This window comes from Amblyomma maculatum, chromosome 8 (genome assembly GCF_055883805.1).
Source record: "Amblyomma maculatum isolate TAMU_Amacu chromosome 8, ASM5588380v1, whole genome shotgun sequence".
In the NCBI taxonomy this organism is placed as follows: Eukaryota; Metazoa; Arthropoda; class Arachnida; order Ixodida; family Ixodidae; genus Amblyomma; species Amblyomma maculatum.
This window is the reverse complement of record NC_139351.1, coordinates 118,195,329-118,214,234: the sequence shown is the minus strand read 5'-3', so window position 1 is coordinate 118,214,234 and position 18,906 is coordinate 118,195,329. Positions and strand designations below refer to the sequence as shown.

The 18,906-nt window shown below is 46.8% G+C and overlaps 1 protein-coding gene across 1 annotated transcript in view; it reads left to right on the top strand.

Moving 5' to 3' along the window:
* The first annotated feature begins 16,764 nt into the window (after positions 1-16,764).
* Positions 16,765-18,906, top strand: part of LOC146182299 (uncharacterized) — a 238,159-nt gene continuing 236,017 nt past the window's right edge. Inside the window, exon 1 of the mRNA XM_084577389.1 lies at positions 16,765-16,963. The gene's annotated coding sequence lies outside the window, so the exon portion shown is untranslated. The remainder of the gene's footprint in view (positions 16,964-18,906) is intronic.

Genomic DNA, 18,906 nt, shown 5'->3' with positions numbered 1-18,906 from the left:
GTGAGTGAGTGAGTGAGTGAGTGAGTGAGTGAGTGAGTGAGTGAGTGAGTGAGTGAGTGAGTGAGTGAGTGAGTGAGTGAGTGAGTGAGTGAGTGAGTGAGTGAGTGAGTGAGTGAGTGAGTGAGTGAGTGAGTGAGTGAGTGAGTGAGTGAGTGAGTGAGTGAGTGAGTGAGTGAGTGAGTGAGTGAGTGAGTGAGTGAGTGAGTGAGTGAGTGAGTGAGTGAGTGAGTGAGTGAGTGAGTGAGTGAGTGAGTGAGTGAGTGAGTGAGTGAGTGAGTGAGTGAGTGAGTGAGTGAGTGAGTGAGTGAGTGAGTGAGTGAGTGAGTGAGTGAGTGAGTGAGTGAGTGAGTGAGTGAAACTTTATTAAATACATGGGGATCTTTTTCAGCTGAGGCTGACCAGCGGTTGGCGCCCTCAGTCCAGGGCACCATTGGTTTTTGCCAGCTTGCGAGCTCTTGTGAACAGGTAAAGCTGAGCCTCCAGGTCACAGCTGACCAGCAAAGCCTCCCACTGCCTTTCATTCGGATTTGGAATTGTTTGTATCTGATGTGCACTGCATTCCCACGTTATGTGGTACAGGGTAGAGGCCCTCCCGCACCATGGGCATTCGTCTCTGAATGTCGTGGGATGCATCTTGTGTGTTATATCTAAATTAATGAAAGTGCCCGTATGTAGCCGCCTCGGACCTATGGCCTCCTCGTTGCTGAGCTTCTTATGTGACTCCATATACACTTTCCGCAAGCCTCTGTAGTGCTGTAGTATTATGGTGTAGTCGGGGTCAAGCAGAATCACGTCCTTCGCCGCGAGACTGTTTAGCGCACGGTAGGTTGTATGTCCTCGGGCTACCCTGTCCGCGTACGAATTCCCCGTGATCTCTGCGTGTCCCGGAATCCACACTAATGTTTGAGTGTATAGTTCTGTTGGCTTGCTTGTGGAAGTTAGGATTTGGTGTGCTGTTAGATATCTTTCCCCGATAAAAATTTCTGCATGCGGATTGAGAATCCGACAGTATCGTCAGACTCTCCCCCGTTTCTCTTCCCGGTCTAATGGCCAGTGCGATAGCCACTTTTGCTTCGGTGACCGTACAGTTTTGGATCAAGTCGCTAATTACCTCGTGGCCCTCGCAGTCCGTGACCGTGGCTACCGCTCTCTTTGCATTGGTTTCTTATAAGCTGCATCAGTGAACCTTTACGTGACTTGTTGGCCAAATGTTTTCTCATAATACTCTGCCCTCGCCTGCCTCCTTCCCGGGTGTAGGCGGAGGCCCATGTTTCATGGTATGGGCTGAACTCGGTACCAATTTCTGACTTCCGGCGCTACCTCAGTTGTCCCGTTATCAGCCTGTAGGTGTGTGCTGTACCCCAGCCTTTCCAGCACCAGTCTTCCGGTCCTCGTTTGCAGAAGTCTGTTCAGCTGCGGCTTGACCTGGGCTTCTGCCAATTCGTGTATTGCATTGTGTAGACCCACCTAGAGCTGCCAGCTTGTAGTTTGGCGTGTTCTTGGGGAGCTTGAGTGCGGTCTTGATCGCCATTTAGACGATGGCGTCCGCTCTGTCTTCCTCTCCTTTGGACATACTGAAGTAGGGTAGAGCGTACGCTACTCTGCTAATGACGAGGCTCCGGATCAGTTTGAGAGTGTCCGGCTCCTTCATCCCCATCTTTTTGCTGTCACCCGCGCTATCATTCGGACGACCTGCCAGGTCGAGGTTTTAAGCAAATTAAGAGTGTGTTGGCACATTTGGTTCGATTGGAGCCACATCCCCGGGATCCTCACGGTTGTCTTTTCGGGCACGGTCTCTCCTTATAGCCGGATCTCCAGCTTATGACCTTGGTCTGTTGGAACAGAGCGGTTGCCCTTCCCTCGCCAGAATCTGATCAGTTCCGATTTCCCTGATGAGCACTAAGCCCATCTGTATTAGATATTCTTCTATCACAGATGCTACTTCTTGCAATTTTGCTTATTTCTCCCCAATTGGTCCTGTGGTCGTCCTGATGGTGACGTCACCCGCGTATATAGCGTGCTGTATGCCCTCCACCTTCTCGAGGCGCCTCGCCAAGCCACTCATTGCCATGTTGAAGAGCGTGGGCAAAATGACTGCTCCTTGAGGCGTCCCTTTGTTCGGAGGGGAGAAGGTCTTTGTTTTTACGTTACCAATCTTGATTTCGGCCGTCCGGTTACTCAGAAAGCTCTGAACATACTCGTTGGCTCTGGTTCCACAATTCGTGTCTGCCTGACCGTCCAAGATCTCCTTGTGAATAATATTATCAAATGTACCTTTAATGACCACTGCCAAAACCAAGTGTTTTGCCGATCTTTGATCTGCAGGAGAACGTTCTGGGTTGATAGCTTTTCCCTGAAACCAATTATATGTGTCCTCCTTCAAGTAATTTTGCAGCTATCATGAATTTTGCAGCTATCAGCAGGATCATGATGACCACCGAGTGTTTCCACTGCGCTGGCACTGTTCCTGCTTCCCAATGCTTGTTCATGAATTCTGCCACTGCCTTGATATTACCGTTGCTCATGTTCCGAATTATGACTTTAATGATCTTCCAGAAGAGGGCAAATGCGGGCTGGTTGGTATATGCTTAAAATTCGAGTAAAACAGCGCTAGGGGAGACAAAACACGTGAACGACAGACACATGCGCTGTGTCTGTCGTTCACGTGTTCCGTCTCCCCTGGCGCTGTTTTACTCGATTCTTAATGATCTTGTCGTCGCCAGCCGCCTTGTTTCGAGTTGCTCTGGCCATTCCCGCCCAGACTTCTTCCTCTGTTATCGGCTCGTCCATTTTCAGATTTGGGTCCCCTTTGTACTTTTCTGTGTATGTAGATGGATCCTCTACTCTGTAGCATTTGTGGTGGACGGCCTTGATCACATTTTCCTTCGTGCCTGGGAATGTGTGTAGCAACCGCTCCAGCGACTTCTGCCCCTCTCGCTTGGTCTTGGTGGGGTCCATGATGGCCTTTAGGATTCGCCATGTCTTTGAAGTGCTGAGTGTCTCCTGCAGAGAGTCGCAGAATTTGCCCCAGTTGGCTCTCGCCAGTTGTTCGGCGTACTCCGCCGCCTTCTGTGTGATCTCCACGACCTTCAGCCTAAGCTTTCGATTGTGCCTCTGTTTCTTCCATCTTCTTAACAGTCCCATTATCGCTTCCCACAAGTGGAGTAGATGGGCGTCTATTTCCGGTGCCTCATTTGTGCGTGACAATTATGGCGTAAATCTCTTCTTGTTTTCCCGGAGCGCCCCGCACCATTTATCAAGATCCTCGATCTCGCCTTGGTCCTCCTCCTGCGCTTCCCTGAACTTGTGCCAGTTTGTAATCCTGGCTGCGCCAATTTGACGCCTGACCTTGTACGTGCGGATGGTCGTGTTCACTATATAGTGATCACTACCCAGCATCACATGCTGAGCGCAGCAGGGAGGAGAGGAATTACTAGAATCTCACAGCGGCCGGCAGAGCTGCGTGGACGCGTCGAAACATTTTTTGGTGCTTTTAGGCAACCTGCAGTGACCAGGCGGCGCTAGTGGAGCGCAGCGTTCAGAGCCGCCAACGGCGGTGCCGAGTAATCTGAGGTGGCCGGCGCTGTCGGGTTGCATTCGCGTTGTACGGCGGGAAGCATCTCGGCTCTCATTTTCTGAGGTTTTAAGGCAATCAAATGCCTTCATAGCTACTTCCGAACACCAATACTGGCGAAAGGACACCGCCTGTTCGAGAAGGGTCATGTCACGGCCGGTCTCAGTGCGCGCGCTCCCCGCGCGGGGAGGGAGCGTGCGCATTGAGACCGGCCGTGGTCATGTTTAGAACATGAACGGTGTCGAAGTCACCGCGAAGTGCGCGCCGCTCGCGTCGGAACAACCGCGCGCGCACAGCGTTGAATTTCGCGCAGGTAAACGGATTTTTACTTTTTTTTTTTCTTTTGTAACAGCATTTATTGCCTCAGGCCATCAGTCGGATATATGAGGATGAATAAAGAAATTATTAAATGAATGGAAAATGTTGGATGATGTAAACGGAGCTTTTCATTTACATTACGTTCACACTGAAAGTGCAGAGGACCTGAAAAGGGATTGATCGCCATTTCTTTCTTTTTTTTTTTTTTTTGCTGTTTGATTACAGCAGCATAATAATTTTCTCGCTGTTTCGCTTTACAGTTTAATGCCATGACGAACACTTTTGTTCGTGGTGCACCTTTCGACAATGCCGCGAAGGTTACAGGAAGGCAGGTGCGGTTCCCGCTACGGATGTCGTGGCGATTGCAAGCACTGTGCGATTGTAGCGTGCGCCATCAACGAAAACTGGCATGCATTCTGTACCTTCGTACCTCAAGTTTGGGGAAAGCCGGTGGGCAGCTTTTTTCTACGATTCCTCCATCTGTAGTGTTAGATGGGAAATGAACTTTGATTTGAAATGCTGGCACTCAACGACAAAGCTTCCGTAAACTTGCTACTATCGTGATGGAATGGTCTATCGTCTGGGACAAGAAACTCTTGAGCAGCTTGAGCAGTCGGTGCAAGAAATGTTTGACGCGGAACGATAGAGCGAAGTTCTATTGTTCCGCGTGCACAGTATCACGGGCCTTCACACTCCGCCACTTCGACTTCTTCGGCACCTAAAGAAATAATTTACAGATAGATATGCTTATCCAAATATGTAATTGGAAGTTTTGGACGTATTTTGGCTTTGAGGTTCAGAATAGACACTGCATTAGAAATCCGCAGAGCCCACGAGCATTTTTTTTTTATTTCGCCTCCGACGGAATGGGGCAGAAATTCGATGATGCGGCTGCGTGACTTTGCTTTTCTGGACGTTACGTCCTTTAAACGGACAATGACACTCAATCCTGCACAGCATATACCAGTACACGACATCAGTACACTTAGTCAACAATTCGGGGAGCCACTATTTGATAGGTGTGGACTGAATATTAACAACATTTGTGTGTTCTCTTTGTGAGACATTTATTGATTGACTTTACGTAAATAAACAACAGGAACACAAACTTTACGTACACATCAGTAAATTCTTTTATTCCTATGTTGGCACGCCCCAGCTATGCTAAAACATTCTCTTTAAACGTGTACGTGTTGGTCTCTCCGCGGTCTCTTGCAAGAACTAAATGGTGGAGTTAATAAAACTCCAGAACTCTTGGCTTAATAGTGTAGATACATTGCGAAATGAGTTGTTCAAATACGGGCTTAAAACATGCTGGTAGCCGACAAACAGGTTTCTAATGGCGTTTCGACGCAAAACTCGTCATAGAACGCCCGTTATTACTGCTATTGCAGCAAGCAATTCGAGCTTGAGAAGGAAATTTGATTTATGGCTCCTCTTGAAAGGGGCTAATCATTACGACGTCGTGACCTCCGAAGGGACCCACGATGAACGGCAATATTTGCATGCCTCGGGTCAGGTGAAAATCCGTCCGCCCAGACGGCGAGAAGCGGCGCTTTCGGAAAGCCGAAAGGTCGAGAGTGCGGCTGGCCGGGTGTGCGCGCCCTGGCATAAATTATGCAAATGGCGCCGACAGAAGCTGACGCGCACGCATCGCGTTCTAGCCGCAGCCTCTTCTCCATTAAGAATGATGAATTGACCCGGAGGTCGCCGCGTCTCCTTGGGCAGCTTCTCGGATGGTTGAGAAAGGGAAGCTTTGTTTCGACGGCGGCGGCTCCTTTGACGATGCGAGGGATTCGAACGCGTCTCGAGCTGTCCCGCAGAGACGCGCCCGCTGTACGTTACCCTCGAAGGAGACACCGATCGAATTCGATTAGGCCAGTAATCTGCCTTCTGACGATGTTCACAGACTCTAGAAGGCGGTGTCTATGTATGTACGTACGTACGAACTAGTATAAGGAAATATACGTACTTTGTTGCTAAATGTATGTACAGGCATGTACATACATAAAAAAAAAAATGCTTCATACTGCTTCTAGTGTAATATTTATTTTTTAGCGACGTTTCGGCAGGAGCCGTGCGTTTCTGAAGACTCGAGAGATTACAGCTAGCGACTGAGGGGGGAGGGGGGGGAAGGGAACGCTGTCAAACCTGGACCCTAGAATCAAGCTCAGGCTGGCGAAAAGGCCAAAAAAAAAAAAAAAAAAAAACAGTAGCAGCAACCAATAGGCTTGTAAATTGAGAAGACCGAGAAATACCATACCATCTAAGCTATATAAATGTTTTTATCATCATCGTCCTCGTCGTCAATAATTGCACTGAGCAGATTATCAACAACTGGTTAATAGGGGTAGAAACGCGAAACAACCCTCAGTGGTCACCTCAACAGCGCCCCGGGGGAATGGAGGGGGTGAAAGAAGGAAGAAATAGAAACAAGCGCCTAATATGAATCGGGCCAACAAACGACTAATCTAGCAGATAGAATGACGCTGACGGTGCGGATACAACTGGCCGTTATGAGAGAAAATGTAAACATAGTATGCAACTAGCTTATAAGGAGGTGGCAAGTATAGTGGTACTGAGATGCTTAGCTCAATAATTTTCAACAAACTTGCTTCAAATCCTCATTTCAGGGTGATTGAAATATTCCGCTCGATTGAACACCGTTGTATGAAAACATTTTCGTTGAATTGATTCGATACTCAACCTGCACTTCAGCTTTTATGCCGATGACATAACGCTCTTGACATGCAGAGGTAGCGATGTGGAGATAAAGCACCGTTTACAAACAGCGCTAAATATAATTTCCACCTATGTAAATGAGAGAGGGCTGCCATACTCCCCCACGAAATCGCCACTTTTTATGTATAAACCTCACCGAACGTAACATTCATCTCAACTTGGACACAGGATTAGCCTTGAATAGTTTGCTATTAATAAAGGGGGCGGGGCTGCCCGTTCTTGAAGACAAGAGTCCCAAGATATTTTTTCAACATGCCCAGTGCAGGCCATATCCAAACATAATTTTTCTGCGTACCCGCCGCGATGGCTCAGTGTTTAAGACGTTCGGCTGCTGAGCCCGAGTAGCCGGTTGCGGACCCGGCTGCGGCGCCGCGTTTCAGTGGAGGCGAAACGCTAAATTCACCCGTGAGCTGTGCGATATAAGTGAACTTAATCCGAAACCGTTCACTACGGTGCACCATGGCACCACTCCACTCATAGCCCGAGTCGATTCTGGTCATTAAAACCCATGAAAGTTACCCTAAACGTGTTGCGTTATGTCTTAGCCACTCTTCCAAGAGGTATAATGTGGTAATTTTGCGGAAAGTGCTGGATGTTGCATGTAATGGGTGCTGAGTTGGCACCACCGGCAAAGTCTGTCAGGAATTCATGTAAAATTGAAAAACAAATTAATTTAATTCTTTTTATATAAGTTTTGGCAATGTGCGTTCCTGTGGTTGGTTTTGCCCTTCTGCAGGAGCTCACGGCTTCAATCACAACGGCGGCATTTCGATGGACGCGAAATGTCTGTAGGGAAACAAGTCCCGCAGACATCCCGAGGCTGCTTGTGCAACCATCACTGCAATGAAGTATTTTGCGTGCATATTAGAAAATAAGTGAAGTTGTGTGCGAAAAATAAGCTACCACCTTTCTCCACTGCGCTTGTTTTCTCTCTCTCTCTCTCTCTTTCTCTCTCTTCCTTCAACCCATTGCTTCTCGGTTTATTAAGCCAAGAGATGCCGTGAAAAACCGTCACGTCTTTGAAATTCACGGTGCACAACGAAGAAAGAGACGGCGTAGGCACCTAATATAGGACTGTAGTGTTCAGCCGCACTCTCTTTGCTCCTGCGGGGTCGACCGCCAGGGCAGCTTCAAGTCTCAGAGCTGACCGCTTCCTGTAACGTTGGGCCGCGCACTGCCGCTATACGGATTCAACATTCAGACTTCGTACGCTGATGTGCTCGCAGAACTAAATCCGGGTGGTCTCCACGTCAGCCATCTAACAGAGCAAAATAGAACGTCCGACCACATCCGGCTGGTGTTCGGACAGGGCCGCCTTGTGAACGTCATTGGACTGGCGGCCCATATTGGATGCGATGTGAAAAGCGTGGCAAAACGTTGCTTTATTTTGCGGCGGCAGCTCTTGTAGGAAGGTTTTCTGAGGTCTGCGATGTCTTGAGAGTCAGCAACTTGTTTGGCTGGATAGGTGATGTTCGACGGCAATAAATAAAATAAAAATTTGCGATAGAGGCAGAGACGGGCTTGATTACGGCGGGAAGCTAGAGTGTCGAGATGAAGATGACATTTTAATTCAGTTTCACTTATGGAAATAGGTCACCACCCCGGCGGTGGTCGAAATTACTCAGTAGCCCTCCACTACGGCTCCCCTTTCTCTCTTTCCACTTCCACCTTCATCCCTTCCCTAGTTCCCTTACGGCGCGGTTCAGGTGTCCACATATCAAGTGCGACAGATACTGCGCCTTTCCCTTCCTGTGAACCAATTATTATTATTATTATTATTATTATTATTATTATTATTATTATTATTATTATTATTATTATTATTATTATTATTATTATTATTATTATTATTATTATTATTATTATTATTATGGAAATAGGTGCAGTTACAAAGGATGCATGTAACTGCACAGCCTTAGTAGATTTTAGTCAGCTGGATAGGTCAGTTTGGTGAGGATCTAATATAGAATGCATATACTCTAGCTCTGGCCAGTGTTCATAGGCCCCAGTTTAGCATTAAGGGGCTGCTATTTTAAGTTTCCAATGAAATTAACATACCAAAAATTCTGGACATTCACATTATTTTTCTAACGGGAATTTTTTTTATCAATGTGATTTGTTCGCATATCATAAGACTTTGACAATCGATGTATAATATTAATAATTAATAATTGGTTCATAGGAAGGTAAAGGCGCAGTATCTGTCACACTTCTGTCTGTGGACACCTGAACCGCGCCGTAAGGGAAGGGGGGAAGGTGGGAGTTAAAGTGGAAAGAGAGAAAGAGGAGCCGTAGTGGAGGACTACGGAGTAATTTAGACCACCTGGGGATCTTTAACGTGCGCTGACATCGCACAGCACACGGACGCCTCTTCGTTTCGCCTCCATCGAAACGCAGCCGCCGAGGTCGGGTTCGAACCCGGGAATTCCGGACAGTAGTCGGGCGTCTTACCACTGTACCATCCCGGCGGGGCGAAATCGATGTATTCGCATGTACCATCTCCGAACGCGTCTATAGTTTTCTACTAATTATCGTCTAAAATGCATACCACTGGTTTCTATGGGGGTTAAACTACAAGTTGAGAGTGCACGACGAAATACAAAAGCAAGGTTTTTATACTCACCAGAAGGTGAGAAGACTGATCAACATGCATCATAACAGCGTCTTAGAATGATCGACAGTTGCTTGCCTCGCAATCAATACTGATGGCCAATGAAGCCGGACTTGTGATTGGCAAGCAAACGCTTCATTTAGCGAGGACACAGCCTGCCTTTCCAGGTTTTCTATCGGTGTTTATATCGGACCTATCAAGTGAATTAGCTCGTTTTCCTGGCTAATTAACGCTGCACAAATGAAAAGAAATAATAAAAAATGGCTGTAGGTCAGCTATGAAGAAAATAAGTACGCATGCATATTATCTCTGTATCTGGAGCGAATGCTTCGAGCTATGTATATATGCAAGCGGCGTAGCGCGCCGACGGTTTCTACCCCCGCAACGTTCGGCATGCATTACTTCACGCCTGCCGTACTCTTTTCTAAATAATAGTCTCGCGTGTAGCAGCCGGTGTCTCGAAACAGTGGTCGCCCACGAACGAACACATACACGCACGCTCTCACGCACACATGAACTTATACCAACGTTACACATTCGTCTTCACCCTCACACATAGTGAATCATTCGCTTGCACTCTCTATTTTACGCGCGCAAACACGTGGCCGCTGCACTCATCACAGGCAAGAAGAAAGTGCGCACGTGAAAAGCCATAAAAGAGCATTACGTTTGTGACCCAGAAACAAACCCAGCGACCGGGCGCTCGTTGCGCTCGTCTCGGGGACGCCTCCGCGCAAGGCGTCCATTACGGCACGTACGCTCTACACGCGTTCATCGCGGCAAGGCCTGGCGCGCGCGCGCGCGCGCTCACACGTGCGCGGACAACGCCGAGTCGCTCTTCTTCGGCGTGGTAGTCTTAGCAGAGCGGCAGCCTCTCATTTGCGTAGGACCTAAGAAGCAGCAGCATCCGTAGTTGGTGGGGAGAGGAGGCTATGGGCCTTCGGGAACGACCTACCCGCAGGCCTTCGACTGCTTCATCTTCTTCGATGGCCCTCAGCGCACACACACGCCTCGGTGGTTACACCGAGCACTCGGCCACCGTGTGGTTACGGCGCTTTAGGTTGCGTCATGCGGGCAGTAAAAATTGTCGATTAAAATTCCGATGGTGCGGGTCCGACCGCTAGCGCAACAAGTTTTCAGCGGGAGACGACTCGCTCTTTTCCCGCGCTTCGCTGTACTACATGCCGCTGTGCGCTAGCGTTATTTGCGAGTTTTATTTTTTAATCGCCTTTATTGTTTTCTGAGCTCGAACCGCTTCTGGGAATGCGAACGCAGTCGATAGAGGGTCTTTTTTTTTTTTTTTTTTCGGAGATTCCTCCCCACCACGACACGGTTTTAATCCATGACTTTGTTTCTCTGGTTTTCTTTCCTCATTCCTTATTTCCATTTTTCCAGGAAAGGTATTGCCGAAGGCGGGCACTGCTTTCCCAAGTGTCGCTGTTCTATCTGGTGATCCGCGGAACCTTTAGAAAGAGGCCACTGACGTCCAGGATGGAAGTATTAACGCGGCTGTGAAGACAAATTTGCGTTTTATAAATCCTGCATATCATGGTTCATCTCCAATGAAATTGCAATGGTATTTTAGTATGAACTGGTTTCACTTATGGTTTGCATCTCCTCAAATTTCGTCCATTGGTTCGTTCATCAATTCGTTAAAATATCTAACAGCCGTTTAGTTACATTGCTGCCCACATTTTCAAAATTTATGAAAAGTGCATTCATTAACGCATAATAACGTATCTGTAAGTAAATGCAACGTATATTGCTAATATCTTATTTTGTATTTAGATATACAAAAAAATATACAGAAAATTTTCATCGAAAAAGTCACGACGAATCATTGACAACTTTCGCTGTACAGGCATAGGTATACTTCTATATACTTATGGAAAACCTTTGAATCAATGAGTCAAGACATACTTGATGTTAGTGAATTAAACCAACAGGGAAGACAGCTATGAAACTTACCTTTTTGAGAGTTACCTTTCTTTGAGGCATTGACATATATATTTAAACATAAATACTCTTCGAAAATACTTATAAATGCAGATGTCCCACAATTAACGTCCAGTATTAGGATCAGTCCTGCTTCATCTTGTACATTAGCGATATATACTGAAATGAAACGCACGTCTGAAATCACGTAATTTCTGACGACACAGATGCATTTTTTTATTTTTTATTATTATTATTTTTCTTTTTCTTTTTTTACCGGCGGAGACATCACGAAAAAAAGAAAAGAAGCTGATGTCTATCTTGTAGATCGATTCCAGTGGCTGAAAAAGAATAAGCTCTGGCTCATCAAACAAAAAAGGTGGATATAGTTTCCAGACCCAGCAGTAAGGGCTTAGGTAACAAAAAATTAGGTTAAATTTGAAGACCGCTGTTTGGATAAGCTTCAGAACCAGACCTCTTTAGTGGGAAGTTTAATTAACATTTCTCATGAAATCGTCAAATTATAACTTCGTTATTTCAGAACTCACACATTCTGCTGAATATGTAACTGAAGTGTCCCATTACCATTCACTTAGTAGTGCAGAATTTTCAAATACCGATATATTGCCATTTTATCCAAACCGCTGTAGGCCATGCTGGTGTAGAATATCATTAAATGCAACCATGGCTGAATATTAAATCTGCAGAGGCGTGTACTTCGGATACTAGAAAACCTAAAACAATAAGAAATCTGTATATGCAGTCACTCTCGAACTTAATATTTAGACAGTTAAAACGACGCAATTAAAGAATAACGCACCGTGCACAAAGCCAGCTATATGCTGATGACTTGCAGCGTATACTTCTACGAGATACGAGGATTGAAAACTAAAAAAATTCAGAATAAATTGCAAACAAGGTTTAGATTTTAAAGCAGATAGATGAATCTAATGTTGATTTTTGTTGGTTGTACCGTTTGAAGCCTTTAAACTCAAATATCACGAATTTTTCCTTTCCTCAAATAAGCTTTTAAAAACTGACAAACTACACTTACTAGAAACTGCAGGCAACATAGTTATTGTATAGTTTACGGATTGTCCTCCGAATTCTGTTATATTTGCTTTAGTCTTTCTCCTGCATGGAACCACGTTCCAGTTCAAAACAAGGGAAGTGTATGTGTATGTCTACAGAACGTAACTTGTGTAAAGCGACTAAAATATAGGCATGCTTTTAAGATTTTAATGCGAAGACATCTATTTCCTCATTTGGCGTGGTAGTCATCACAGCCGGTCATCCGAGTATGTAACCATGATTACGGGAGTGGCATGCGATGTACATGAATGGTGTCGATTACGGGAGTGGCATGCGATGTACATGAATGGTGTCGATTACGGGAGTGGCATGCGATGTACATGAATGGTGTCGATTACGGGAGTGGCATGCGATGTATATGAATTGTGTCAATTACATGAGTGCATGCGATGTATATAAATGGTGTCGATTACGGGAGTGCATGCGATGTATATGAATTGTGTCAATTACATGAGTGCATGGGATGTATATGAATTGTGTCAATTACATGAGTGCATGGGATGTATATGAATGGTGTCCGTTACGGGAGGGACATGCGACGTGTTTGAATGGTGTCACCGCCAGGAATCGAACCAGCATCTTAACAGGTGAACGTTCTTGGTGCAGGCACAAAAGCTGTGTACTATCGCCGCAGAGGATTGTGCCTCGTGTAAAACTGTCACACACCCTCACGCTGTGCAGTAAACACCGTCGTCTTCGTCAAGTTGTGCTAACTGCAATACCCCTTCACGCTCCAACTGCGCCGCTCCCTCATTTCCATACGAATATACGACATCTTGCAGAGTGCGGCTGGGTTGCGCTAGCGTAGTGTCGGGCGAATCCACCAGGCAGCGTTGCAAACCTGGCAATATGCTTTCGCATTAGTGCAGCTAAGCAGACTTGAGTGCATGCCTGAATTTTTAACCATTTGGCATTACGCCATCAGCAAGGATCCATTTGTATTCCTTCCGGCGAATGAATGCTATTTCAATTTAATGTTCAATTTCATGCATTTATTTCCTTAAACAAGAGAGACTGAAGTAAAAGCTGCTAGCTGCAGCTTGAAATGTTGTCGGCCCCCATAGTCATAACTGCACGTGAGGACACCTGCTAATACGGACTCCCAATCGAATCTGAAAGGGTGTGCGCACTTGTATGTACAACATATAAACACTATATGAACTTCCCGAAAGACAACTGGACCTGGAACAAATCTGTAATGGAAAAAAAAAAAAAAACAGCAAGAAACACAAATGAACTCCTGTGAGAACTAGAGCAATAACAATTACATGCACTTCCTCTTCAGCAATTATCGTTATCCCTCAGCGAAGAGCGCTAAGGCTTGTCCTTCTCTAGAATTCCGTACGCTTTATGTACCATGCAAGTTGTCATCCCTGCGGCGTGGGATGAGTCTATTACCAGAAAAGAGTGTGACCATGGACAAATCGCCGAGGCTGTCAAAGGCAGATGTTCTGACTGAAAAGGGAACACTTTTCTAACAGGTACTCATTGATTAATTACCGTATGAACCAGAAGGGCAATTTCCACGTTTTTCAAAGTACGTTCTCTTCAGATGCATGCTTTTAATTTTTGCTCACAAGTGAAAAATAAATTTTCCCTTGGCGATCAAACTCTATATGGCTTTGCCTCGTGAAAACAAAAAAGCAATTGACAAAAGTACGTTTTGATTTTTTTCCCAATCAATTTTTGTCTGGGCGCTCGATCCCTTCATTGCCTCGCCAACTTTGAAGAGGCAGCAAAAAAGAAAAGGTAAATGATTTCACGTACCACACGCATACTGTCGCTCTGAAAGCTGAGGTTAAGCAAAGGGCGAAGCTTACTTCGAGCAATTAGCTCTCGATACAGTATAAACATTTTCTGCGTCCGTGCATGCATCGGCGAGGTATTTAAGCTTAGGAAAGGACTGCGGGCAGCCGCTAAACAACGCGGGACTGGAGCATCGCCGAACACGCGCGCCATCCGCAGGCCACAGGACCGGCTCGGTACATTCTGTTGTCACTATTAGGAAATCTAGACGCCGCGGCGTTATGATCCCTAATCACAGTTCATGCGAACAAATCAACCGGTGTCGAGACGAAACGACGGCAGCTCTACGATCGAGCTTGCTCGCTGCTTGCGAAACATTTCAAGAGGCGCTCGTATAGCGAACAACATAACACACAGAAAAAGGCCTTCGTGATACACGAAACGTACACAGCATATACCATGCAGAAACGATGTATTTTTTTTGCTTCCAGGATAGAAGCAGAAAAAAAAAAATAATATTAAGACCTCACTCGCTCCCTCGTCTCATCCACTCGCAAAAGTGGCAGTATAGTGCGTGGTAGTCGATTGACAGAGGCATTTTCATTTTGTCCTATGTACGTGTAACGTCCTTTCGGCTATCAAGGAAACGAGGTGGATGATAAAAAAGGTGGCAACGTGAATTTGTCGCGTCGGTGAAATGGAGTGATGGACAAGGGCCACCAGTGTGGTCCAACAGCCTGAAGCCAAGCAAATCGCTAGGAAATATGTGTATTACTGTAATAGTTTTTCTTGGTTTTGTTGTTTGCACAAGCAAAACCAGTGAGATTGTCTTATCCGGCGTGAGCCGAACCTACAACCTCAGCAATCTACCCGCGGTGGTATATAGCTGTACAAACTCAACTGCGGCAACTGCAGTCCTGCCCCACCATTTTTTTTTTAATTTTTTTGGCTTCTAATATATATACACTGTTTACTGCACCCCATCGTGGCGGCTCAGTGGTTAGAGCACTCGACTAGCGCGGCTGCTGCATTTCCATAGAGGCCAGTAAATGGAAGGCGCTCGTGTATTGCATGACGTCAGTGCACATTAAAAAATCCCAGGTAGTCAGAATTACCCGGAGCCCTCCGCGTTAAGTCCCATAAATGAAGCCAAACTTTAGTTTATTCGATAATAACATTTGCAATGCTCGTCAGAGCCCGTTTGTGGTACTGATCAAATAAAGTTACTGTATGTTAAAACAGCGTTAGAAACACGGACAGATAGAAAGACAAACACACATTACGTAATGTGTGTTTGTCTTTCTATCTGTCCGTGTTTCTAGCGCTGTTTTAACATAATGTCTAACCAACTCCCCCAACAAACACTTTTCATCAAATAAAGACCCACTGCGCCGGAAGTACGTGCCTACAGGGTTCGGCTACTGAGCCTGTTTAGACACCTTATGCTTGATGTGCCCGCCGAGAAGTCAGACAGTTACTTTGCCCTTTCCTTTACTCAAAGCCAAACTCCGTGGTAAAAGAATTCCAAAACCGATGTTCTCGCTACACTATGTGCATACAAAAGTATGCGAGACGATTAGGGAGCTCGCTATAGATGGCTAATTTCTTTCACTGTTGACGGCTCATATACGTAACTGCGATCAATCAATCAATCAATCAATCAATCAATCAATCAATCAATCAATCAATCAATCAATCAATCAATCAATCAATCAATCAATCAATCAATCAATCTTCTAACACAAGATTTGTGCCGAAGAACAGCGACTGCGCATTCACAAGGTGGCTGAGAGCATCCTAAGGAACATTTTGTGCATTTAGTAACTTCGTTACTCCGTTGGAAGATGATACCGCTGTCACGGCCAAAGGAAAACGACCCGTCTGATGACATAACACGGCCGTGCTATGACTGTGTTTGTATACACAAAGGAGCCTAAATTTAGACATCACTGGACCGACTCGCTGCGACAGTCCGAAGGGAAGGCTGGGGGCTCATACACTTGTTTGAAAACAACGCCGCCGAATCGACTCTCAGAAACAAGCGAAAGAAAGGCGAACAGGGAGCCCTCTTGCATCTGTACGATAAAAAAAAAAATGTAACAGTATGATGCATTCCAGCTTGAAAATGCCTCTGGCTGCCTCTGTGCAGACGCGCCTGGCGGCGAGAAGCCGATTATTCGAGCCAGCAGGGAAGAGCGCCGATTAAAAAAGCAAGACAAGACCAGCGAAAGAAACCTGAACGGGTATTTCGCTCTGCTCTTTCTTCAAAAACGACGTCGGGAAGCAGGCATAAAGGAGATGGGTCGCGCCAAGGAAAGAAATAAAAGCAGCACCAGAAAGAAAAACCAGTTTCTACACATAAGGAATGCAGAGTGCAAGGGCTGAGCGCACTCTATGTCTGCGAATAGATTTCAGTCAAGGGGTTTTTCATCTGTCCAGTGGAGCGCTCAAGCTGCTGCCATATTGTTCAAGTTTTTATGGCATCAAGTTTCAGGCCAGGCCATCGTAATAGTCTCAGGATGGAGCTTAATATTCGGCAAAAAAAAGTAGTGCAAAGCTCCATGAGCATAGATAAATTACCTTTTTACAAAATTTTAGTTGTAAGATTGAAATTTAGCTACCAAACCGTCACTGGCATTTGCATTGGGTACAGCGTCAGGCAGCGCCGCTTTTCTGCAGTGGCGTAGTTGCAAGAGAGCGCGAGAGGTCGCGGCTGTCGAAACGAGTTTAGCGCCCCCGTGGCGAGGAGCCGCCACAGGCGATGGCGCGTGTTTCCTCTCAGTCGTTGGGTCGGTGTCTGCCTGGTTCGCGTCAGTGCGCTGTTTGTGCCAGTGTTCACGCTGCGGCGTGCAAATTGTGCCTTTGACACTCCCCAGGACCTTACATACAGAGTCCAGACCACCTACGGCTCTTCCACGGCAATGAGATACGCGTCCAGCTAACCGGTGAGTGACTCCGATGCCGACTACGGGACGTTTTGTTGCCGCGGTTTTCCTGAAAGCCCCGTGGATTCAGCGGCTTCTTGCATGCGTGCTGGGCGACGACATCTGTTTGACACCTTCCAGGCGCCCGAAACCTGGTGTCGCGCAGCGAGTGACCGCTGGTTGTTATTCACGTGTCGATTAGTGACCACGACGTGAAGCCGGCATCGCAGCAACACACACCTCTCCAGCCACTGCGCGGCTCATTGCTTTTCCCCCGGTTATTTTTGGGTTTCTAAGGCCACAGTGAGGATGGTACCTACCTGCTCGCGTGCCCCCGAGCGCCGCATGTAGCCTCCGCCGGAGTGTGTTTGTGCGTACCACATTTGGCGGCATTTGTGGTTTTCGTGGAACAGTGGTGGAGTGAAGTCGCCCGTGATCGCATCTTTCGGTAGGTCGGTTGCCGGTAGCGAACACTTCGGACGCGTGCCGCGGTTGCTCCACTTTTTGCGACCCCGTCTGTCCGTTCGTCCGTCGAGACGAACGTACCGGCGAGCGCGCGAGCGATATCAAAAAAGATTCCGGTTTGCCTGTCTATGCGGTCGGCACGCGCACCCGTCGGCCGGACGGGGTGCTGCCAACCTTGAAACGTGCCATCGTAACCGGCAAGCTAAATCAGCCTGCCGAGAGACTGCCCATTACAGATTCACTGGGAGACGCCGACACGGAGCTTGTTGCGCGACGGGTGCTGAGACATTATTTTTCTGTTTTTAAACCGAGATGCATTACGACCGGCGCGAGCACTTTCGTGCTCTGCGTATCGAATTAACTAGTACTGGAAAGTCGGCTAGGTGAACCGTTCCTTTCGAAATAACCTTCCCGTGACGGCTTTAGGTTGAGTTGTCGCGCACGATTTGTGCCATAGGACAATTAGTGTCTTTCGCATCGAATATTTTGTGTTAGTCTTTTTGCGAGCACGTTACGACTTTGAGGGACCGCTGGTTGCTCCTAGAGCGTGTCGTTTGCACGGCTCTCCTCCGCCTGGCACGCGGCCGCTTTTAGGGCCCCTTGCTGTCATGCAGTTATACTGCATTAGCTCTCTTTTCTTAGAACCCTCGCGATCGGTGACGCAGGCGTGGAAACGTGCGTGCCGCTACGGATTTGTCGTGCAATATATATCGCGCGGCACAGCTGCGAACATGTATATGTATATATATTTTTATCGGGGGTTTCACGTCCTTCTTCGGCGTCTTTGATCGCTCGGGGCTGGGAGCCAGCCAGTGCCGACTGTGAGGAAAAACGCGCGTTGCAGCTTCTTTCTAGCGAATGTCGGAGTGCTGGTTGGTAGTGACCCGCCGGTAGCTCCTTCGTTGCAGCCGTCGTATCCGGCCGAATTGTTACCCGAACGTTGCTCCCGATGATTAGCGGGGTGGTGTTGGCAGTTTCGGAAGCATCTCGAAATCATCGGACGTCCGGCGCTGTAGTACTTTCTTTTCTCCCTTGACGTCGTTATCGCCGGCTGGTTGGTGCCTCGTATCACCATGGGGCTCACATGTCCTGCGTTTTAGCTGTCGTCTTGTAATACATTTTGTAACTGTAGCAGCCGCGTGTGATTATTTGTCTACTGCATAAGCGGCCAAATGTGTCTAACTGACCACTTAAAAGGGACTATCCTTTTCGAGTGATTCGAACGTCTCTCGTGTCATTGTAGCGGCGCTTTTGTCTTTCCCGACTTTCAGTTCGATTAAATATCGCTATGCTAAGTGGACGATGATTTGAAAAAAAAAAAAAAGAAAGAAACTCTTAATGAACATGTGGTTTCGTTTCCTAAGTTCGATCGTGGACAAAAAAAAAAAAAACAACAACAAAAATGACCCTGGGAAGAATAGAGCACGCTGTTCGGTGGCTATTGTCGGTCGTGCACAGAGCAGTGGACCCTGGACACATTTGTATACTAAGAATTTGAC